General features: G+C 39.4%; 1 protein-coding gene across 1 annotated transcript in view; it reads right to left on the reverse strand.

Moving 5' to 3' along the window:
• The window catches only part of FGF10 (fibroblast growth factor 10), a 118,134-nt gene extending 93,324 nt beyond the window's left edge, over positions 1-24,810 (reverse strand). The window contains exon 1 of the mRNA XM_039543078.1: positions 24,769-24,810. The gene's annotated coding sequence lies outside the window, so the exon portion shown is untranslated. The remainder of the gene's footprint in view (positions 1-24,768) is intronic.
• Between the last annotated feature and the right edge of the window lie 551 nt (positions 24,811-25,361).

Below are 25,361 nucleotides of genomic sequence, written 5' to 3' on the forward strand. Positions count from 1 at the left end.
TCTGGGGCTCCCGCTGTCAGCCCTGCGCATTAATAATTGTAATATAGTTGCAGCAAAATGTCTTGTTATCAAAAAATGAGCAGGCATAACATAATACATGAGTCTTTATATTATTACAGGGAATTTTTCTTAAACCGATATTCTCTGGCTTTTCCAAATTACCACAATTAATAAAGGTCCATAAAGGGATAGCTCAGTGGTTTGAGCATTGGCCTGCTAAACCTGGGTTATAAATTCAATCCTTAAGGGGGCCACTTAGGGATCTAGGGCAAAATCAGTAGTTGGTCCTGCTAGTGAAGGCAGGGGGCTGGACTTGATGACCTTTCAGAGTCCCTTCCAGTTCTATGAGATAGGTATATCTCCATATATATTATTACTTTTCGGCAATTTTCCATGTCTTGTCTGCAACTCAGCCACAATTATTTGACAATCACCCCACGATTCAAGTAGGGCCTTAGTCATGGCTGAAATATGACCACTCAGATATATACACTCTTCTTCTTATTATTCAATACTTATATTTTGACAGTGTGCACAGGCTCTGATGAGTCCCCTCTTGTGCGATGTGCTGTACAGACACAGAGCTACTCATGGTCCCTGCCTCAAAGAGAGTTGATAGTTTAACTATGACCTTTCCTAAGATGTTTTTGTTCTTAAAGGAGGTAGGTTCCAGTTGTGAGCTAGTTATGTCTCGTTAAATGTAAGTTAAAATGAAACCTCCGAAATTCAATTTAGTCATGATTTATGTTTATTAGCAAATTGTTTAGGTTTCTATTAAGATCAAAATACATAAGCAAAGGATAATGATACAGTATCCTCTTTCTAAGATTATTTAAAATGTATACAACATGTTAAAGATTTAGGAAACTCTCTGAAGTGAAGTCATCCATCCTGCTAGCCTTAGAGACATACTTTTTCTGTAAGGTATATAGCTAACAACTGGCCACACAGATCCACATTACTAAAGTTTTTATCCACATTGCAAGTCACTGATGATAATTAGCTCTAAATGCAAAATTCCCTAAATTTGACATTTGATGTAGCCTTCATTCAATTGCAAAAGAAGGCATTTGCATGCTAAAAATAACTTACATTGCCTCTTGCATGTTAAAAATGGCCATAAATGTCTTCCCTGGATATTCACTAAATATAAGAAAATCACTGCAGGCATTTTTCCAACCTCCACTATGCAGCTCAGGGGTGCATAGCTCTTAAAGCCAGCAGAGTCTGCCAACACAAGTGGTATTTCTGACCATAACAAGCACTTGAGGCCTCTGCGTACAATGCAGGCTAATTCTGACCATTTCCCAGAAAACTGGAGGAACAGATCGCACCCAAACAGGCAGGCCACAGGAGAAAAGAAAAAGAGAAATCTCAGTTTCCTTCTCCCTGCCTGCTCTTGTGAGGCTGCCATTACATTTTAACCCTATTATTTTCATGATAAAGGGTTAATCCTGCCAACCCTAATTCTCCTGAGTTGTTCTACTCACACAACAACTCACCCAGATAAGAGTTTGTAAGACTGGGCCCTTTATGTTTTATGCATCTGAATATTCAAAGATAATACGACTGTGACAGGGTGTGTTCCCTACATTGGCTCTGAAAGGGTTAATGTGGGCCCCCTGAGAGGCCAGTTAGGCTACCTTGCTGCACCTGGATTGACAAGCAGGCTTAACTGAGGATGAAGCCCAGCTGGGCAGGAGCTGGGTGGTTAGTTTAAAGAGAGGAAGTACAGCTTAGAAAGGGACTGTATGCTGAAACTCTGCAGTTGTTCTCCGTGATCAGAGACTAGAGAGAATAGAGCGGGAGGGTCAAGAAAGAAGGCCGGGGCAGAGTGTAAGTCCTGGTAGTGTCACCTAAGTGGACGAAGCTGGCAGGAGTGGCATGGACCAGGGTCTGGTGACAAGCCCTGACAAAAGGGCAGAACCTGGACTTCCAAGGAGAGATCCCTGAGAGGCATTTAATTGAGAGAGATGTAAGGCTAAGCCAAAGAAGGACGGAAGTGAGTTTTTGTTTATACTTTTTATGCTGGGGGTTTTGTTAGGGGATTCCAGGGGTGGGCTCTGAGATTCCCAGCACTGTAAGATGGCTTAACCTAGAGATGTAATGGGAAAGATGCTCAGAGAGTGAGCAGCAAATAGCTGTGTGGACCAGACCTTGGCTGCTGGTTATAGGGTCCCTTGGCTGGAACCTGGTGTAGTGATAAGGTCCAGGTTTTCCCTACTAGCCACCAGAAAAGGTGAGGGGAAGTCTCTGAGAAGGAGACCCTAAGAGATGGGTATAAGGACTATGGGGGCCCAGATTTGGGGCTGGAGATCTGATACAAAATTTTGGACATTGGTTTGTTGGCTACCCTTGAAGGGGTGGATTTAAATCGTGGCCTGACTGTAGGGCTGAGGACCATCGTGGCTGTTGGCAAGGGCTACTATACAGGAAGAGAGCTGCTATGCCACATCCAGATATGAGGAGGTGCTTCAGTGATGAGTCCACTCCTTCACAAGGACTTTGAAATATGAATATCAAACAGCAATCATTTCATTCACCCATAATACTCACAGCCTATGCTGTAGGCCGCTAACTTGTAAAGAGTAGACTCAGAAAGGAGAATGTAGGAAAGATAAAAAATTAAGTTGCACCTGCCAGTAGAATTTTGGGGTGTATTAACAGGTGAGTTGTATGTAAGACACAGCATGTAATCATCCCATTTTATGTGGCACTGGTGAGACCTCAGCGGGCGTACTGTATCTGGGTCTAGTTGCCAGATTCTAGGAAAGATGTGGACAAATTGGCGAGAGTCCAGAGGAGAGTGACAAAAATGATTAAAGGTTTAGAAAACCTGATCTATAAAGAAAAGATAAAAAACTGGTCATGTTTAGACCTGAGAAAAGAAGACTCATGGGGGAACCTGGTAACAGTCTTTGAATATGTTAAGGGCTATTATGAAGAGGATGGTGATCACTTATTCTCCATGTCCACTGAAGTTAGGAAGTAATGGTCTTAATCATCAACAAGAGAAATTTAGGTTAGATATTAGGAAGAGATTTCTAATTATAAGGGTAGTTAAGCTCTGAAATAGGATTCCAAGGGAGGTTGTAGAATTTGCATCATTGGAGGCTGTTAAGAACAGGTTGGACAAACACCAGTCAGGGATGGTCTAGGTTTATTTGGCCATGTCTCAGCACAGGGGGCTGAACTTGATGACTGTTTGAGATCCCGTCCAGCCCTACGTGTCTATGGTTCTATTAATTCCACAGAGAATGCTGGGATATGGGCCTGATTTTCAGTTGAGGTCACAGTCTCAAAAAGTGACGGCAGATATGGAAAAGGTCTAACCCACTGAATACAAGCGCATACAGGGGAGGGCAGGCTTCCCTACCAAAAGAGATTTAATGGACTAGGTTTATTTATTTGGAAAAAAGATACATAAGAAGATATAACAGGTGTATCTAAAATAACCTCTCTATAATTATTTATCTGTTGCTCCTATCTAACCCATTTCATACCATAGAAACAATATACTTGATGTAATTAAAATGAAATTCACTTAAAACTGATAAAAGGAAATGTTTTAACATAATATACAATTAAATTATAGAACTCTTTGCTATATGATATTGCAGAAGGGTCCATTTTCTGTGCTGACTCAGGCAACACTATCCCTTTACCACTGCTTCAGTGATGTTGCCTGAGGTGTAGGTCAGCACAGAATATGTCCCACAAATATTAAATCACTAATATAGTGAAGAGTTTTCTGGGGTAGCTTGTTCTAGGATGGCGGTTTCTGTATTCCCAAGTGAATTTTCTACTGTATTATGTCAAGGTTGCATTAATTTCATTCTAATACTTCTCAAAAGAAACAAAGCAAACCAACATTTTGCTTAAAAGGAATTAAACACGGATAAAAACTTGACCGGTTGGTGGCAATGGGAAGTCATCTCCTCAATAGAAGTGCAGCATGAGTATGCTAGTGCAAAACTCCTTACACCACCCCAAAAATTTGCTTCCATCCTTTTTAGGAATCACTTGATCAATATCGCGCATGTCATCATGTGTCAACACTGTCTCTAGTGCCCTGCATTGCTGGTGTAGGTCTTCTTCAGGTATAGTGAGGAGTTTTGGAATATCATACAACATCCCAAATATACTGCTGTGTTCCTTGAGCTGCATGAAATGTTCGTTAACTGACTGTATTGCACAATCTAGCACCTGGTTAAAGAATTCAATTTAGAATTGTTCTTTGGGGTCTCTTATGGGATTATCCCGTGCATCGTAATCAAAATGTCTTCTTCTTCAGTGACTCTTGTATTCTTAAATGGGTGGGAAAATAGCTTCAGTGTGAAGTTCCTCAGCCAACTTCTCTGCACCCTTCAGAACACTTTGATATCCCTCATCTGACCGGTAAGACTGTAAGTATGACTTTGCTTTGTCCAGTTGTTCCATTGCTTCAGCTATATCAAGGTCAACACCTTGGATTCTCTTGCTTACAACATTTATTTCAAACAGTATGTCATGCTACAACACTAAGCCACATAGAAATTTGAAGTTATGTATGTTTCTGATGATTCCATTTCCCTCTGCCACTGTTCTCTCATGAACAGTTCCTGTCATAGCATTATCCTCCATAATGGCAACTATGGCATCATCTATCTTCCCAATTTGGTGTTTGATAGGCTTTATCGCCTCCACTCGACTTTCCCTTCTTGTGGCACTCAGTGATTTCAGTCTCAGAGAGGATGTTGCCAGGTGTTTCTTCAAAATTTGCCATTGATGCTGAGAAAAATACATCGATGCTTTGAATTACATTAACAAATTCAGCAGCCTCACTAGAAGCTGGTGCTGCATCACTGGCCACCAAGTTCAATGAATGAGAACTTCATGGGACAAAAAAAGCTTGAGGGTTTAACTCTTGGATCTGTGTCTGCACTCCTCTGTTCTTTCCTCTCATGTTGGCACCATTATTGTAGCCCTGACCTCTCATGTCAGCTATAGCAATTCCCATATCTTCCAGCTTTTTAAGAAGCACATTTGTCATATCAGCTCCTGTGGTATCATCAATGGGTGGTGACTCTTCTTAGATGCTCCTGGAGTACAGCATCAAACGCAGCCATCAGCTCCACAATTTTAAGGCAGTTTCCATTGTTTGGCACATACAGCTGATCTGAAGTGCCACACAGTGCTAGGTTTTGGGTAGCAAGAATTCTCACAATGGCAATGAGCCTTTTCAGAACATTTTGCCAGTAAAGAGACTCTGCAATCTTCTCTTGATGCTGATCATCTATGGTGGCCTCTAACCTTAGTCTCATATCAAGCTCTTTCCACCTATGGAATGCTCTCTGGTATTTGCTGCCTTCTCATGGCATGCCAGATTTCTAGCCAGATTTTTCCAGTCCTTTGTTCCTGTATAACCCAATGTGGCTGGAACATTAGACTGGAAGAGTTTGCAACAAAAACAGTATGCAGCATTCTGGGTTTTGAGTACATAAGCCATGGCCTCTCCACTTTGTCACCATTGGGGATTTCACACCAGTAATGTGTTGGATGGAAACTTCTATTTTCATTGTCTTTGGGGAACATGAAGTTTTTCACTTGCTGTGGCCCATGCAGTACAAGGAAGTCCCTCAGGCTCAAGTGGGTCCACAATCCTGGATCATCTAGACTTAAGAAACTAAACTCAGCTGCAGCTGTTTCTTGCGCCTCCAGCACACTCTTCTCTGATCTACACTTTTCTTCAGTAATGTGCATGGTTACATCCATTTGAGATGAAGATATGGATGCTGCAGTAGCTGCCAGGTCTGCACTCTGACTAACTGGAAGATCAGGCATCTCCTCACCACTCACATCCTCACTGGGGCCAGAAGGCTCACCGTGAACATTTGTGTCTATGTATCTCAGGAGAGCTCCTTCCTGCTTAGATAGAAAAGCTTCCTTTGCTTGCTTTCTTTTTCTGAATGCTACTCCAGAGGGGTGTTTTCTCTCTTTCACTCATGACTGCTGTTCTGTGCCAGCTATAGTGGCTCTCAACACTCAATTAAAGGGGACAAATAAGCAGGCTGGTGTGGTGTTTAGATGTTGCTTGTAATTATTAGAACTGGGAGCACTGGTTGTTTGGAGTCTGAAAGGATAGGAAACAGGAAGAAGTGGGGAGGACTTGAGGAGGCAGAGTGAGAGTTACAGAGGGTGCAGCAGCAGCTTTGTAAAGAGGTTTCCATTTTAAAAATAAAGTCCTGTTGAAGTTTGTTAGTACCTTGCTTGACTGATACAAACAGCTGGTAGCAGGGCCTGAGAGAGGGAAGATATCAGCATCTTAAGAGCCTATCTGGCTCCTACTACTTCAGTTGACTACCTGTTCTCCTCAAGTGGGTTCAGTAAAGCACCAGGAAACAGGAAGCTCCCTGAGAAGCTGGTGTTAATCAGTCCAGGCTCCTAGGGGTGCTAGAGAGGTGCATAAGAGGCTCCTTCTCCTCTCTCTCCCTACAGCTCCTGCTGCTTTCTGTTATTCCTTCTCACCTTTTCTCCTGACTGCCTCTTGTGTCTCTTGTGCTTGCCTTCCTCCAAGCACAGCACTCCACCATCTCTGTGCATCTAGAGCAGAGAGAATACATCTGCACCAGCAGCAGACACAATTTTCTACACTCTGGGTCCTAGTGGCACCCTGCCCCCCCCCCCCACAGTCTGGCACCTCAGGCGGCTGCCTCAGTTCGCCTCATGGTAAGGCCAGCCCTGGTTGTTATCCTCTTTGTAAGTGCTAAATTTTAAAGGTTTATGTAATTCTGGAATACAAATTCCTTCCTGTATTAAAAATGTCTTGTGTAAGTGATGACATTTTTCCATAATTTTTGTTGGGTGAATTTGATTTAGAGGGGAACACAAACAAAATTGTAAATTTTTAAGACTCAATATTGCATTAATATCACTTTCACTTTTAAAATGAAAATTTGCAATCAATTAGTTTGTATTAAGGATTTGCCTTTTTAAAATGCATATAAAATGTCTTAGCTGAAGTGCTGTTATGTTTAAAAAGTGATAAAACCGATACAGGTATCCATGTGATAACCCTGAATCATGAAAAAGTTAATTATGGATTTTAGCATAGAGTTCAAATATGCATCTGCAATGGCCACCTATTTCTCCTCACTAATCTACTGTGCAAATAGACCTGTACTCTGCATTCAATCCATTGATATCAATGAAAGTTCTAAATACTGAGCTAACTGTTCCCATCTCCTTCCATGACCAGACAAGAGCCTGAACCCACAGATCCTAACTGGGGAGGCATAGAAAGCAGAGCACTATCTTTGTGGCACATTGCCCATGGACGCTATGGGTTCTGGTACTTCAAGCTCTCAGGACATGGGATGAAAATGGGAGCGATGAGATGGTGAACTGGATGCTGTGGAATCTTTCCTGCAATTCAGTGCAAAACCTTAAAAGCCTGAATGGCAGTAACATAAATGGTTTCATATTGTGGAATTGCCACTGAATATATTCCAGAGTATCTGGAAACCAGGGAAACCAGTGACAGTAGGTCTCCTGCATGGCTTCCCAAGACGGAGCAGGAAGGTCAGCCACTCAGTGGAAAAAACTCGGAGGGACTTTTGTGACTTCCAACACAGGGAACTGAAATGTGCTCTCCCCTTTTGTCCGCAGCTGAGCTAGTGTGGACGTTGCCTAACTTTCTAACTGGCAAATAGGCCACTGGCAAATTTTTACTTCACTGTCTTGTCATCAGAACATTCAGAATAAAGCTAAAAAGACAGAAATAAGAAAAGAGATGGTATTTGATGTAAAAACAATGTCTGTCCCAGGAATTAGGAGAGATTTTAAAATCCAGCTCTGAGTTCAAGAGGGGGTCACACCTCTCCCCGCCCAAGGCCTCGCACTCTGGACAGGCCAGAAGCTGGAGCTGGGCTGTGGAAAGAGCCGCCCAAGGAGCCTGGACTGCTGTAGGGAGCCCCAGCCCCTCCACCTGCCCTGGATGGTACATCCCAGGGGGTGGGGACACAGGCTGGGGGCTGTTCTTGGGGCCCCTTGGCCGCCCGCTCAGGACAGGTAGAAGGTCTGGGGCTCCCCACAGCAGCCCAGGCTCTCTGGGTGCTCTTATTGCTGTCTGGCTCTGGCTTCCAGCCTGGCCACAAAGCAGGACCTCTTCTCCCTCCCCCGCAACTTCCATTAAGGTTCCAGCGCTCCTGTTACATACCATATACCATTGCTATAAACAGAGTGGGGAAGATCACTACTGGATATATGATATTTTATAAGGCAGAAAGGAAGTGCCAAGGAGGAGTGAGGGGACTAGGGCTGGGTGAGCCCAGTTATTCAGAAGCCTTAAGTCTCATGTCCTGGGGAAAGGGCCAAAAAGTGTCACTGCTGCTGTAAATAGACTGCTGCATGGGAATTGTGGAAATGGTGGAGGGACCTTAAAATAAAAGGATGTGGTGAAGGCACAACCACTGGAGTCTGTGCAGTTTCTGCAGGGAGAGGGCATGATAGGAGTCGTGCTCTGTGACAAGCTGTTAGAATATTTTGTTTTAGGTGATAAGATCCCTCATGAGTTGAGTCTACCACCATCATCTTTCCATTCAAATTCAGTTATTGTCAACTCAGTGATTTCCTTCCGGCTGGCTAATTGAGATGGACTTTTGTATTTGAGTTGTTTCAATAACTAACTTTGTAATAACTATAAACTTCATAATATAGTGTTGGGGAAAAGAACTCAGCCCAGAGAATTGTAAGAAAGGTGTGATCTATAAATTAATAAAGAGGCAACCAGCTGATGTGTGATAACTGGCAAGGAATAAAATTACTTTCAGTATCTGGAAAAGTGCCCTGCAGTATACTGTTGAACAGAATCAAACTGGTCATAGATGGAAAAACTGTGTAATGAGCAAGAAGGCTCCAGACCAAAAGGATCGTATGTAAGCCAAATCTTTTTATTCTGAGACGGTTGATTGAGAGAGGGCTCATCTACCAGAAAGGTTAGTCTTGAACTTCATAGATTTCACCAACACTTTGCATTAATAGTTACTATGGAAGATCTTGCATCAATTTGGGCTTCCTAAAAAGATGGTGTCACTGGTGAAATTGCTGTCAGAAGGCTCAAATGCTTTGTAAGGACAGAGTGGAGACATTGGTTTGATATCATCACTGGAGTGCAGCAGGGTTGCATCTTACCACCCTATCTTTTCTGCATTATGACAGATTTTATGATTCAAACAGCAAAATCAAAGTAAAATTCAGGAGTTGTGCAGTAGAGGAAAACTTCAAGATCTTGACTTTGCAGATGACATTGTTCTGTTGGACACAGATGACAATGCCATTAAAAAGACCATTATAATATCAAACATGAGATTGCCAAACTAGGATTAAGAGTCAGCCAAAAGGAAGTCAATAAAGTTTAACTCAATTCAGTAAAGTTCATTCAAGATATTGGAGAAAAATTGTCTGTCTGTCACAGCTGGGTCTGTAGCCCTCTTCATCAGTAGATCATAATGTGTTTCCCAATGGAGATGTATCATCTTCCTGATTTTATAGAGGTGAAGTGACTTACTCACAGTAACCCTGTAAGCCAGTGGCTGAGCTGGGAACATAAACTAGGTCTGAGTCCCAGTCTAGTGCTCTATTCACGAGACAAAACTGGTTCAGCTCTCCATTTCTTGCTGATATTCATTTGTAGAATATTGCTGGCACCTCCCACTGTAATGTTCACCTACATCACACTATAAAACATTTTTGTAAATATTACCTGTTTTCGCTATATTATGCGGCTAAAGATCAAAAATAATTTCAAATTTGAATATATTTCTCAGCTATCTTGTGCTGAGAAGTACTTGTCTTTTGAAATGTCAGATGGCTAGTGTGAGGAAAGTGGGTGTGGTTTTCCTGTTCAATGAATATTTAAAGCTTCTTCAACGCAGAAGCAAAATTATATCAATTGTGCATGAAAATAGCTTGTTTCCTCTTAATCCTTTCATAGAATTTAATACCAGAAGAACCATTATGATGCTCTAGGTTAGGGGTTCTCAAACTTCATTGCACCATGACCCCCTTCAGACAACAAAAATTACTACATGACCCCAGGAAGGAGGACTAAAGCCTGAGCCTGCCTGAACCCTGGTGCCCAGGGCAGGGGTGGGGCAAAGCCCAATGGCTTCAGCCCTGGGGGGCGGGAGGGAGGGAGGGACTTGAACTTGGGCTTTGGCCCCAGGCCCAAGCAAGTCTAACGCCAGCCCTGGCGAGCCCATTAAAATGGGGTCACAACCCACAGTTTGAGAACTGCTGATCTAGGCTGAACTTCCTGAATAACGCAGGCCATAGAATTTCACCTAATGATTGCTACATCTAGCCCAGTAATTTGTGGTTGAAAAAGCTTTCAGAATTCCCCCAAAACAGACTTCAAGCAGAGTTGCCAGGGATGCTAACAAGAGCAGAGGAAAACATTCATTGATTTATGAACCTCAAAATGTCCCAAGCCCATACAACATCCTTGCTGTAATAATTCAAAACTGAAATAATGTAAAGATGTTTCAATTACAGTAAGTTAAAAGTGAAGCTGTTGGATTACAGTTAATATATTTCGCTAGTTTCATTTTTTTATCCAAAAATATGTTTTATTTGCTAATCTCATTAGATTTTTTTTGTGGGGGGGACTTAAATCTCTTCCAACTATAGGAAAAAAGCTATAAATTGGCTTAGTACATGTTCTTAAAACGGATGCATTCAAAATGAAGAGTTATCTTTCCTTTCCTGTTCAATTTGTCTCACAGCAAATTAACTCTTAGCTATGAAGAAAAGGAAATGAGTTTCCATGTATTTTATTTCATGCTAACAAGTTTTGCTCCCTTTGGCTAAACTGGCAGAACTGATTAATATTTGGAAAAAAACACCATAATTTATTAAACAAAGTTGTGTAACCAAGGACTGAAATTTCTACAGAAGTCTGGATTAGTCAGCATATTCCTTTCGCCATTTGGAATTGAAGAAGGAAACTGTAAAGTAAATCTGGTGTTGTGGTGCCAAATTTATTCATGTGCTATTTCCTTTAGAAAGAAAATTGAACTTCTAATTTTTTTTTAATTTTTTTTTGTAGAGAGACCTATAAAACATGTAGGTTTTACCAAATTTTTAGAACCTTGTTTAAAAGTTTGAGATGTTTGAACACTTTTGGAAAGTCCTATTTTTTTTCTGCTTCAAAGAAAGGTTAAAAATGCTTATGCTACTCCAAAGGGCCAAGACAAAACCCAACATCCAAATTACCTTGGTTTGAATTTAATGGCATAAAATAAATACTAGTCTTACAAATAGACAGCTTCGCTACATAAAAAAGTTAGTAGTTCAACATCCTTTTGGTATATTGACTGTCTGATCCCAACATATCTTGAGTTGCTGCTGCCATTTTAGGTTCCAATCCTGCAACAACACACACACACGATTAGGTTTATAGACTGCAAATAGTCCCATTGAAGTCAATGGAGCTACCCCCTGGGCTTGATCCAAAGCCCAGTGAAGTCAATGGAAAGACTCCCATAACTCCTGTGGTCTTTAGATCAGGCTCACAGGATGTAAACTTAAGCACACACACAAGTCTTTGCAGGACAGGTGCCTTAGACTTCATTATCCCTGTATGCGGTCTTCTTGGAATGATGTAATTCCGTGGGCCAACCTAACTTACTGACATTTTTCTGCCCAGATCTCAGGATGTCCACAGAGGCCCATGCAAAAGTAGAGCTGCCTCAGGACTACTTTTGGCTCGGGCTTCCCTCTACTGCTGTAGAACAGCATCCACAGAGAGGAGATGGCTGGGAAATGGGCAAGATTAGCATCCTCCTCTTTTTGCAGAAGTAGAGGAAAGAATCTAGTCCTAATTTAAAATTTTTATTTGTAAGAAAATAACTCTTAGTTTTGTAAATAACTGACTGCATTTTCAAAGTGCAATTACCATGAATACCTACAATGTAGGCAATAGAGACAAACCTTTTAATGGGAATATTTATAAATATTTTATTACTCTACACCAGTGTTTCCCAAACTTGGGATGCCGCTTGTGTAGGGAAAGCCCCTGGCGGGCCAGGCCGGCTTGTTTATGAATAGCCCTTTTAATTTTAATTACTCATGAAGTAAGGTGCTACTAAGCATGAATATGAGAATCAGAATCTTGCTGATGATGGCTTGCATCTTAAAGTGTTTTACTTTTTATTTATATTTAAAATACAATATTTTAAAAATCTATAACTCAGCTCTAGGTGCTCAGACAGTAATTACATTTGCAATCTCTAGGGCAGAATGAAACATGAAAAGTTAACACACAAACTAGGAAGTATAGCAGCAAGGTATACCCTTCCTCAGAAGCCCTCTCAAATAGATGGTTTCCATGGCAGGTCTGATGGCCTATCACATTCAGTGTTGTTGGAGCCCTACTGGTTCCCAGGGTATGAGAGAGACAAGGGCGGTGAAGTAATATCTTTTATTGAACCAACTTCTTTTGGCGAGAAAGACAAGCTTTAGAGCTTGAAGTTGATCCAGTAAAAGATATTACCTCATTCACTTTATCTTTCAAATTCAAGCTATTTCAGGCCAGAAGAAATATAAGTTCCACAGGCAAGGGGCTTTCATGGAGAACCCTAACCACTTCCTTCTCTCATTCTGCCCCAGGAATTGCAAATGTAATCATCAGCAAGATTCTGATTCTCATATTCATGCTTAGTAGCACCTTACTTCTTGACTAATTCAAATTAAAAGGGTTATTCATAGGGTGCTTTTCAACATGAATAAGGGTATCCAAATCTGGTCATATTTAGGTATAAAGTATTACTATATCTTGTCACAACAGCATCAGCTTTTTATTCTCTGTCTATAGTATAAGATGCATTAGTTTGTTTAAAACTGTTTTTTAAATGGGTTTAGTTAAACTAGTGCAAACCCCTTAAATCAATTTAAACATGGCTTATATCAATTTATTTTAAATCAGTAAGGAATTGACAAACTAAATTAACCTAAAACAGGTTTAAATTGATTTTTTAAGAGTCCACACAGCAGTTTGCACCAGTTTGAACCAAATCAGTTCTAGAAAGACCTCTCTAGTTGAATTAGTGCAACTTGTTATATGGACGAGGATTCATTTCAAGTGCATGTCCCTTGAGAATCTACCACTATAGTGAAGAGGCAGCCAGACTTCTATATGGTAGCAGACTATCCCAAGCAGTCTTGCTTTTTTAAAGAGACAGTTTTTTCAAAGAACGAACAAATCCATAGTATCAACACACACAACAGTTAAAAAAACAGCATATGCATGAAATATGCTAAACTTTCTGAATGGTTGAAAGCCCTTGTTGATCTTTCAACAAGGACTTCTGAGCCCAGCAGAATAAACAACCCAGATTCTGTCCTAATTGCTCCTAGTCAGCAGAGCTGCCACACCTAGGTGTGTGGTTTCCTTTTATAAATTAAAAGGTCAGCGTATCCCCTCTTCCCTTAAGGAAACATCCTGTTCTTGTGCTTTTGCTGGCCTTAGGAAGCTAATCAGGTTTGTGCCAGAGGGTTTGTTGTGCAAGAGAGTGCAGTTTGATTTTTTATTTTTTACCTCTCCTTTTGATAGGAAATTTTACCCTCTGCCTTCACTGTCTGTTGTAGCATCCCTGCTCTTTAAGCATAAAAAGAGAGGACATATTCAACAAATGAGAGAACTCCCTAATCAAGCACAAGAACCACTGCAGGCAAGGCCTTAACTGTATTATGAAACTCCTTAATTGGATTGATGGGACTAACGTAAATGTAATAGCTATGTTAGTGCTGCAGAGGCACCCATGTTCATCTATAGGCTGGGTTTCTTTCACTGGGGATTGTCCTCCATCCCCACTGACTTGTCACAGTAGAAGGAAAATGTAAGAGGGGAAAAGAAGAGGAATTCATTGAGCAACTGGAACATAAAGAAAAGGAAAAAAGTAAGCTACACATTTACCTTGGGATATAAGGTATACAAAGCCTAAGCACTCTACAGTACTGGAAAGGAAAAGACTCATGTCCACCCATCTCATGGGAGTTTCCCTTTCATGGACTGTGACGTAAGCAATTATAAGAAAAAAGGAAACTGTCTAGAAAATACCCACTCCTACCATCTTCTTTAAGATTTTCCTATAGAAGCATGTCAATAAGATATCTTCATTTCTAGCACAAAAACAGGGACTCCATCACACTTTAAAATGTGCAGCGAGCCACCAGAATTTGTCATTTGTGTGTATTCATCCTTGTCTACACTAAAGGGAAAAGTCGATTTAAGCTACGCAATTTGAGTTACATGAATAGCGTAACTCAAATCGATATAGCTTAGATCTACTTACCACAGCGTTCACACTACATAACGTTGAAGGGAGATTCTCTCCTGTTGACTCCCCTTACTCTTCTCAATCAGGTGGAGTACAGGAGTCTATGGGACAGCGATTGGTGGTCAATTTAGCGGGTCTTCACTAGACCCGCTAAATCAACCACTCATGCATTGATTGCCACAGTGTCGATCCTCCGGTAAGTGTAGACAAGCCCTAATTCTCTAAAGGTAGAAATAAATCCTCAGAATAAAATGCTATAAAAGTTCTCTTTTCAACAGTGACTTTTTTGTATGTTAACATACAGTTCAAATTGAAAATACTGCATATTTATAGTATTTTTGAAATAACTAGTACAGATACTAGGGGAGTAGCATTTTGCAGTGTGCGAAAGATGGTTTGAAACAGAAGTGCACTTGCCTGTTGCTATATCAACAAATGGCCCAAGCATTCACACTGGGCAATCAGAATTTTTAACCAAGTGTTTGTACGTTGTTAGCACAGTAAAGTCCTGGTCCAGCACTGGGACTCTAGGCACTACAGTACAATAATAAAAATAAAATAATAAAGTGAATTTCATACTTGTGAAAGATTAACTTCTTCGAGGGGGCAATCTCTAGGTATGTGAAGGCAGGCTAGTTTCCATATAATTCTTTGTTTCTCTCTCATGCTGCCAGCATGCTGACAATTTTGTCATATCAACATCTGCTCACTGGGAATTAGGCCAATCCCAATAACTCGTTTCACATTGGTCACCACCCAGCTATCTGAAAACTTTAGGTAACTGACCTGGGCTAGATTCAAACCAGGATGAGCACTTTGCATTCTCCACAGGCTGCAGTTTTTTACAGACTGTTTGCTGGGAGTATTCCTCACTGCTCCCAAATTACCTTATTCCTTCATTATCTGACCTAAACATACACGATTTCTGCTTCTGCCCCAAAAGAATATCTTTTATTGAGAAAATGAAAGATTCATTTGTTTATGCAAAATGTATATTCCACAGATAGTCATGTTAACAATTTTTGCTTCACAAGAGTCCATGCAAAAGTGAACGAAAAAGTGGGCCAAACATTGTTGAAACAAAAATCTGTTTAGATGTCACCAACAGAATCCATATTTTTTTCTTACTGTTAGTCCATCTCCAACAGCAACCCAGAAGTGAAAGATGCAGGATCTCATGACCACTTTCTTGAGCCATCCAACCCATCTCCACACCTCAAAACAGGTTTTGGCTGCATGACCACTGGTATATAGTTATGTGCAAGAGACTCTCAAAGGGATGTTTTGGGGAATTGCTATGTCATCTTCTCTCACTTCTATCTCTCTGCCTCTTTTCCACATGACTCCTTATGCTTGGAATACTTATCCCATCCTGGTTTGCCAAACCACCCTTCTCTGCATTCAGGTCTCCCCTAAGGACTCACTTCTTACGTGACAGTCACAAGAACAGAGCCAACAATGATGATGATTAGTAAACATCTCTCATGTGGCTTCCCAGTGCATCCTGCCTTTTCTGTGCCTGTCTTCTCGACTCTAAGATCTTCAAAGCAGGGATTGTCTTCACACTCAAGCTTTGTCTTATGTAACACTAAGCAATTTGCTGGTGCCTAACAAACAATAATATTATGGGTGAAATTCTACTTGTTCATATATTCCTATAAATCTGGTGTCACTTTACAAGAGTATATGTATGTATGCAAAGGATTTGGATCTTTGCCAAAATATGTGTAAAATGAACATAACCCCCTTACATTTCTGAATGGGGCAGTAAAGCATGGGAATTTCAGTCATCAAGCCATATAAAGCAGATGTTTACCATTACTGTACATGGAAAACTTCTAATTTTTTCTGTTAATCTGATGCATTATATTTTTATTCATGCTCTCTATATTCAAAGTAAAGAAATTCCTTAAGGAGATAAACTCTTGCTGTCCCTTCCTTCCCATTTTTAACACAGCTTCATTCTGTTTCTAATCTATTATGACACAACATGAAACTACTAAATGCAACCCTTTCCCCCCACTCTCTAATCTCAGCTCTCTTAAAGGATACATCAAAGTCCTGCCTGTGACACTTTTATTGTCCAGATGGTTTGTGACGTGTACAGATGTTATATTTGGTAATGCACTGATTATCAAAACATGTGCTATTGTTCATTTGACTACAACTTGCTACATAGATTTGTTACATAGATTGATAGTTTTCATAAATACTAACCTACCAATTTTCTAGCTGCATGGGGGTGGCGGTGATTTTTTTTTTTTTTGAGATGCTAGATGGCACTGCTAGTCAAGACTTTATTTTAAACAGCTGGATTTCATAAAGCTAATTCTACAAGTTACAAAAGGGCATGTAAGATATTATTTAAACTTGACAGCTAATGCTTTCTGAGAAAAATATATTCTGATGAACTCATAATAATGTTTCCACTATAAGAGGACTCAAATTCAGGCCTATAAATGCTAGTGAACTGTGTTTCAGTTGTACACATTATTCCACATGAATTTCTTATGACAAGACCTATGATAGAAAGAGCATTTTGATCAAGGTATTTTTAAATGCTGCATTTTTGTTTCAGTTTAGGAAGCTGAGACCCAGTGGTACAAAAATAGTACCAGTTTCTCATGGGACTCTTCAGTTTTGCAAACATGGACTATATTATTGAAGAACATAAACAAAGGTGTCCTGCAAAATATTTTCTTCTCCCTTATTAATCACAGGGACCTTTTTATACAAAATTCATCTCCTCATCCTTTTTTATTTAATTTAATCCACAGAATACATTTATTCTATGTAATTTATGACCTAATCCTATTCTTTATTATTAGGTGTGGCTTAAGGTTTAGAAAAATAAACCTTACACCTAAAAGATGAGAAGAAAAACCAAACCAAACCAAACAACAACAACAAAAGCCTTGCAGTAAAGGATTCTAGGAATATACAAAGTCCCTCCTGCCACTTAAAGATTTGCAACTTCAAAAACTTTATACAATGTTATTGACTGTTCATTCTTTGTTTAGTTAGTATCAGATTCCCTTCTTTTGTTTATTGTGCAGTAAGCTTACAAAGAAACTGCAAATTCTCAGCCTTTTGTGCAGACAGTTGGATACCATGTCTAGGCGTTTGGAGCAACCAAACGGAACCTGCATCATTCTGACCATTGGCTGGGTCACTGGTGGGGTCTTAAAGACTCACCTGAGTAACTCGAGAAATCCCTTCAATCTCCCCTTTTGATTTGGCTTTCACAGGCCAGTACTTTTTATTTCTTCTCTTCTGTCTGCTATCATGTTAACAAGCCAAGGAGAATCTCAGCAGTTCATTGGCATCATAATAAAATGGGATTTGGATTTCAGTGTCCAAAGAATGGCTTGCTTTTAGGGCTTTCAGTCTCGTACAGTGATCAAACATTCAACAGCTGACCACAAGAACGGCTTACCTATGTTGTCTAACTATGAGTGATAAAATGCATAAGGTATAATGAACTCTACACAAAACAACAAAAATATCTGTCTTGTTAATGGTATAGCATTAAATTGGACATTCTTTTGTGTGCATTTATGCAGGTAATTATTTCCATCTAAATTAAGTTTGGAGATACACCTAATTCCTTACAATTCAATGAAGAATAGGCCAAATTCATTCCAGATGTAACTCCATTAAATTGATGGGATGAATTTGGCCTGTTTGTCTGCATTGGAAAACTCCTGCTTCCTATCAGAAATCCAATGCAAATGTAACCAAATATTATTGCTTAGAAAATCCATGCTAAGTGATTCTCTCTGGTGAATATTGAACTAAATATTTCGTTACTACTGAGACGTGTCCCTTGACTACATCTATGGAATTCCTGCACTAAAATAAACACAGTTTTGTACAAACAGAAGGGGAGTGTGTGCATGGTAGCAAAATATTGTTTATTGTGGACAATCAAGTACAGTATAATGCAATATTGTGACACAGCTCTACAAGTTAATATCTATTCTGAAATGCATGTAAAGTTTTCAACTTTCTAACAAGGCTGACTAAAACTAAATTAAATTGCATTTATGCTTTCAAACTACACTTTCCATATATATTTAAGTTAATTAAAATGTCCCTTTTATCTAAGCAAAGGATTTGTTTTTAATACTAAGGCTTATGTTTATTTGATTAAAGTTAGATTTCTGCCTAGACAGATGTTTAATATTAGTTTTTAATTAACAAAATTACATTAGCTTTGCTGTGATAGTAGCATCTACCAATTTTAATCTAAATTATGGGCCATCAAGTACCCTGACAACAAATGTAGTAATCTCCACTAGGATAAACATATGTCTGTAAATTAGTTTGTCAGCTGCTCCTTATTCTGCATAATTTAGACCCTGTGAACTAGAGAGGTGTGCATTATTTATAAATAATGTATGTGTGGATTAGTTTCATGTGAGAGAAAGCTGAGTACTCTACTGTGCTCTATTTATTTTTAATCAGTGCAACAGAATAACTCTTGAACTGTTCCACAATATCATGGACACCAGTAACACAGAATGTTAAACTAAAGGCCTATTGCACCTGAAGCTTTTAAGGAGAAATGCTCACTGAAATCAATGGGAATTTATGTCTAAAAATAATCAGGGTTCAGTGTGGCTCTCTAGTAAAAGCACACTTAGCTATGCCCAGTTACTACTGTTTTCTAACTCTATGTCAGAGCTGGAGGGTTTCAAGTTAAGGCCACCATTCTCCACTGAGGATCACATGGGCAGCTCCCTGCACCTATGTACAGCTTCTCAGACTTCCATGGGGCTCCATGTGGGCATAGGTGTCTAGCCACAGTGCTCTCAGTACAAGATTGAGGCCTAAGTTAGGAGCCGGTGAACATACCATAAGCTCTTCTTGGGCCAAATTATGCACCCTCCTCCTTATTCAGGCAAAACTCACAATGCAGTCTGCCTACTGCAGCATTCGGCCCCTTTTCTCGTAGCTAACTGAAATGACAAAGACTGATTCTTACATGGGTGTACAGTGGAGGTAGAGGGCACAAGGAATTTTCCCCTTCTCCTCTTGTGCAGATAACATAAAGGCCATGCTGAGTTTAAATCTCTGCATTCAGGAGGGCAGAGGGACTGCTGCTTCTCCTGCAGATATAGTGCGGAGAGGCAGGGGCCAAGGTCTCTCTGCCCCTTTGTTATGGCCCACGGAGAGGGACTAGCATGCAAAAGGGAGTATGCTACACCCCAGAAAAGGTGTGGCATTGGATTATTCTCTCTGAGGGCCTGGGAGCTTCTGGGGTGCAGTTGAGCAGCACTAGGGTGACCAGACATCCCAATATTATCAGGAGCATCCCGATACTAGGGCAACTATACCCTCCCCATCCTGAAAAAAAATTGTCCCCATTTTTCACCCTTGCTATCTGGTCACCCTAAGCAGCAGATACATACAATAAATCACAACTGAGTCTGAAGTGAATACACTGTGCCCCTGTACTTTGTTGGGGTTTACCTGCATAACTGAGGGCAGAGTTTGTATAGGGTTTTTGAATTCACAATCAACATACAATATCAACTTGTTTAATATAAAGCACAACTGTATACAAGGTAATTCTATTTCTCTTTACACTTAAAATGAAGGCTATGGGCCTGATCCTGACTCTGTTGAAGTCAACAGGAATCTTACCATTACCTTTGATAGGAGTAGGATTGACTTTCATTTGTGTGTGCACACAGTAAATCCGAGGTAACACCCAGCCCTGCCTGACACATACAGTACTTTATTTTGAACTGTTTCATTTTTAACCAGGTTAATTAGTGTCTGAGTGAGTAAGATGCTTTTATACCCTCTAAATACTCTCACTGCCGTGCGATCCTTGCCGGGGGTTGAAGTGTTTTTGATTAACTCTATGTGATAATGAAAACCATGAGAACAACTTTATGCAGGAGTTCCCTCTTTCTGATGTTACATATAAAACTGCGGAAGTCTTACAATATTTAACACACAACCTTTTTCTTCCCCCCGCTCCACCCCACAGCCAGAGCTCAAACTAATTATGAAAGTGTTAGAAATGATTTTATCCCAAGATTTAGCGTTTTGTAAGAAGTGCCTAGGTGAAGAGTTCAACCATTTTTACTGGGGTGAAGGGACAGCTTGCACAGAAGTCTGATGAAGGTATGAAATGAGTGCTGTGCTACCTGCCTGGGTTACTGTGTTATTAATCGATGTTATCCAGAGTGACAGCTGAGTAAATGTGCATGTTGGGATGGCTAAAGGAACAAGCAAGAGACTCTGTCTCTGTTTCACTTGCACACATTCTGTGAGCATTTTAAAACTAAATGTTGTTGATGTTGAACTTTCCATAAGCATAAGTAAGAAAACACAACTGGCCTGTTGGGACTGAACAAGACTGCCAATTGCTAGGGGTTAAGAAAACAATATTAGCTGTCTACTCAGGATACTGTACAGTGTTATGAATACTCAGAGACCGCATTTTTCATGTAATTCCCATTACAAGAATGGTCTCTTTGGATGCTGGTGATTATACTGCAAAAAGACACATAGTAGGCTCTAACCACTCTTAAAGATCTGAAAGGATCTGCTCCTGCTCCCAACAGGAGCTTTACAATGTTCGTCAATGAGGGAAGGACGGGGATCCCTGAGAGCTGCAGCCTTTGTAAAATACTCAGAAGGGACAAAATGTGTGGAACAAAATTTGCTGTATCACACCAGTGTATATCTGGACTAAATCTATTCACCCCAGTGGAGTTCAAATTTACAGCCGTGTAATAGAGCCATAGGAATTCACAGCATTGAGGGACATTTGCATCTTTCTCTATCTTGCCAGTGGAGTTAGGAACTGTGGGGGCAATCCTGGCCCTATTGAAGTCAATGGCAAAACTCCCACTTCACCCTGTAATTTTCATCCTACTGAGTAAATATAAAACCTTTTCATTGATTAAAATAAATGAGCGATTTCTGATTAAATATCCATGGGTGTAGACAACTGAGGCCTTTGTGCATCAGAGAAAAGGTATGTGAGGCAGGTTTGGGGGTAAATGCAGACCAGAGAGCCCTCACGCTATTATAGATGGACTATTTAGAGAATAAAGAGGTATGGTGGTTTCTAAACAGTTGTGCCTCAGTTGCTGGAAATATTTACATTTGCGTATTCTCAGTGAATATTGTTATATATGCAATGACAAAAGGATAACATTTCACTGAAATAGGATTGGTTCCAGAGTACACAGATAGAGTATTCCAGATAGCAGTAAGCAGAGCTACACGTATACTGAACAGTATTTCTTCACTATTGGCTTCATTAGAAGAAGGATTGGGTCCAATGTGGACAACGCAGGGGTCAAAGATATACATAATTGTCATTATTGGTACTCAAAATAACAAGGACTAATACCTCACAAATAAAGCCAACTTTAAAGTAAACACATTCTTTTGTATGCATTAGATGCCAATATTACACTATAAAGGAAAGCAGAAAAATACCACTAAAGTAGCACATCTCAGCAGATGTTCTGATGCAGAGGTAATTCTACAGTCATTGAAACTGGTGTGTTTAGTCCTGTTTTGGTCTCATTATTTGGACTCTCTGAAGCACCCATCTAGCATGCTAAATCACTAATAACTTGACTCAGGTTGCAGAATGCATGGTCATTGGTACATATACCTTAATTAATTAAATCAATTTCACACAGAATGAATCAAGCAGGGCCTACCTCTGGCTGATGTACAAACATTTCAATGTAGGCCTATCCTTCTCTGCAGCAAAATCAAGAGGGCATTAAATAAAGATGAAACAACCCTTGTCAAAACCAACAAAATAGAAACAGTATGGACTACAAAACTGTTAAATTAGACAAAACTGGGGCCATCCTACAGGAGCCCATCCTATCTCATTATAGTCTCACATCTGAAACCACTGAGTTTTCTGTTCTTTACAATGCTGTACTACAAAGGTGCTAAATTACAGGGATCAAATTAACGCTCTATACATTCAGAATAAGTTTTCTCTGAAGTAACCCCTGCATAAAGGGTTCAAAGTAAGAGTATTTGCTTTGAAAAGGTGTTTTGGGGATAACTGTAATATTATTTTTTTAACACAGCAGTACCCTGATGGCAAACAGACACATTGCAATGTCACCTTTTGACGGATATATGTTATGCAGTCTCATTGACTATATTGGGGATTCCACAGTGTGTAAATGTGAGTAGAATTTGTCCAGTTGTGTACAAATTACATTGTGGTGAAAATCAATGGGAAATATAGTGATACTATTCACCACTGGAGGAAAAATATAAAATCTTACCAATGATTAAACTGCCATGGGTGTAGACAATGGGGGATTGCATTAATACATAAAAGAAACACTGAGTGTAGAAGAGAACCTTTTTAATATAATTTTATTAAAAATGGACAAATTTAGTCATGGTACAAAACTAATCTTTAAAGGGATATTCAACAGGTGTTGCTTTGTAATGCTAATAAAAAATAATTGCCCCTAACATCAGTAGCATGATATGGCCCAAGGTTATTTTGATGACACTTTTTAATGCATTAAAAATCAAATTTGAGAAGCATGATGCAGCTTTCTGTTGACTAATTATATGTTACAACAATCAAAATTTTAGAAACATTTGCTACTAATTTAATGGCAAGGTTTTTTTCCTTTCATTAAATGACCTTAAAATACCAAAACCAATTATTTTAGTAAATATTTAGCTTTCCAATAAAGCTATGTCCAAGTATCATCCATTTGATAAAAAACATCTGTAACTCTTTGAACGTCATGCCTACTGCACATTTCAAACCATTATAGCCTAATCTACTGTTTGTTTTGAAAGCATTGATTTTTACCAAAGTTAGGCTCAACAGAATAGCAACTATTAAAGGGCCCAATCCTGTAATTATGGTCTGTCCTAAAACATGGGTAACAACTTTTAATTATACAGCTGTTATTTCCATGTAGTTACTATAGAAAGGCAGACATCATGGAAAGGAAAAATAAATATTAAATAGATGATATAATAGTCTCTTTTGGTCCCCTTGAAATCTATGTATCTATAAAGATTAATAGCTCTTCATTTGTAATAACAAGGTTTATTTTAAAACTAGGCATTGATGAGGTTTGTAAGAAAATGAAGGAAACATAAATGCATGAATGAAAAATGCTGTGATTATAGTTTTGAGTCGAGTAATAAACTGGAGAAGCATTGGTAGAAAATGTTGGTTTGAAAACAGGAAGGTAGGAATAAGAGCTTATTGATTAAACCCTTTTATTTCTTTATTCACTTTAGCAGCTGCTCCTATTACTGATATTCAGGCTTTAAAACAAAACAAAAAACTATAGCACTAGAACTTGAACATTAGTGACAGAAGTCACTATTTTGGGGGGGCTGCCATATTTTGGGGACACAACTATTTCTTATTGAATTGAATTGTTTCACCTGTTTAACCAAGCTTTAGAAAGCAAAAATATAAAGTTAAATGAGATGAAAGGCAAACGTTTTCTGACAATAATAAATACCGTTCCAAAGGGCTTCCCCAACATATCTGATGTGGTTAGCATGTCTAACTCTTAACGTTTAGAATAAACATCTGTTGTCTGTATGGATTTTCCTTTAGCGCTTAATGTCAGGTGCACAGATTAGGGCCCAATCCTGTACAACCACTCAGAGGAGTAGCTCTATTGAAATTACTCACATGAGTAAGGCTTTGAAGGGTCAAGTCCTCACTGTTTTTTGAATGCTTAATTTGAATAGTCTAACTTGAATAGCGCAGTGGCATGTAATCCCTTCAGATACATGCACATATGTAAATGATACTTTACAACAAGCAAACTGTTTCATTCATGTTGGGACTGGGAGAAATTTGGGAAGACTAAACGTTTTAAAAAACAACAACCAAGGAATACTATTTTTCTTTTCTAGACAACTTTATAATGTTATATGTAAAAACTAAATGTTAAAAATCACAGCAATATGTCTTAGTTCATTATCACTTTCTTACTGTAACATTAAAACTCATGTATAAGAAACACATTTCAACATATAAAATGTTTAGAGCTTAAAATAATTTTCATTATGCATCACAGAAATATGTCATGAAATATGTTTACTGCAGCTCTAGCATTTGTTGCTATACCTTGTGCTTTCAGAATCCTTACTTTATCTAAGAAACTACTGTCAGATTACTTACATATACATTTCTTTCCTATTTTTTTGTAAGAAGCTTTTGCTTCTACACTTCCAATCAACATATCTGTTAAACAGTCAGTGAGTTGATTATTTTGGTATCTTTGCAATAGTCCCACTTAGCTTTATCTTTCCAGTGGTGGTTTACAAATTCTTACTAATGCAAAATTAGAACAGTAATTTCTGCCTGCTTCTTCTGTTATTTTTCCCTTACCCTGGGTTCTGGACTGGGGAGGGGGAATACTATAAAAGGGATGAAAAGCTTTAACATACTCACGCTGCAAGGCAGAGGATAAGGGAGATCACAGCTGTCTAACTCGTGGATCTGGATCTTATTAATGTCATCGAGCACTGAATCCTCTGTAGCTGTAGGCTGGACTCTTCCTGCTGTTAACAGGCCTCAGTCTGAACTGAAGTTCACCAAACTTTCTTCATCTAAGTAAACTCAGTGTTACTCAAAAGTTTTCTCCAGAGTATAAGAGTACAACAAATGGCATAGTGTTAGTACAACAACCCTGTGGAACTGTTTGATGTCTGCAAATTGACTCAAGTGCTAAAATATATCATTTGGAGGCTGCCCCTCCTCCCAGCCATAACCTGCCCTCCTAAATGGAGCATAAAGTCGTGCAGACTGCAGTGCTGTTGCGATGAGGCATGGCTGTGGTCTCTTATTGTCCTGTAATCCTTCCTGCTATCTGAACCATATCAAACTCTGTCTTGGCTACCTAGCCTGTACTCATTATTTTTCAAGTGAAAAGAACAAGGCAGAGAAAATTTAAGAGGAGTTTTAAATACCATACCTGCAGGGTATAATATAAGAAACAGGCTTTTGAACTATTTCTTTGTTACATTTCAGCTATTATTAAAAAG

Source organism: Mauremys reevesii, linkage group 6, assembly GCF_016161935.1.
Source record: "Mauremys reevesii isolate NIE-2019 linkage group 6, ASM1616193v1, whole genome shotgun sequence".
Classification (NCBI taxonomy): Eukaryota; Metazoa; Chordata; order Testudines; family Geoemydidae; genus Mauremys; species Mauremys reevesii.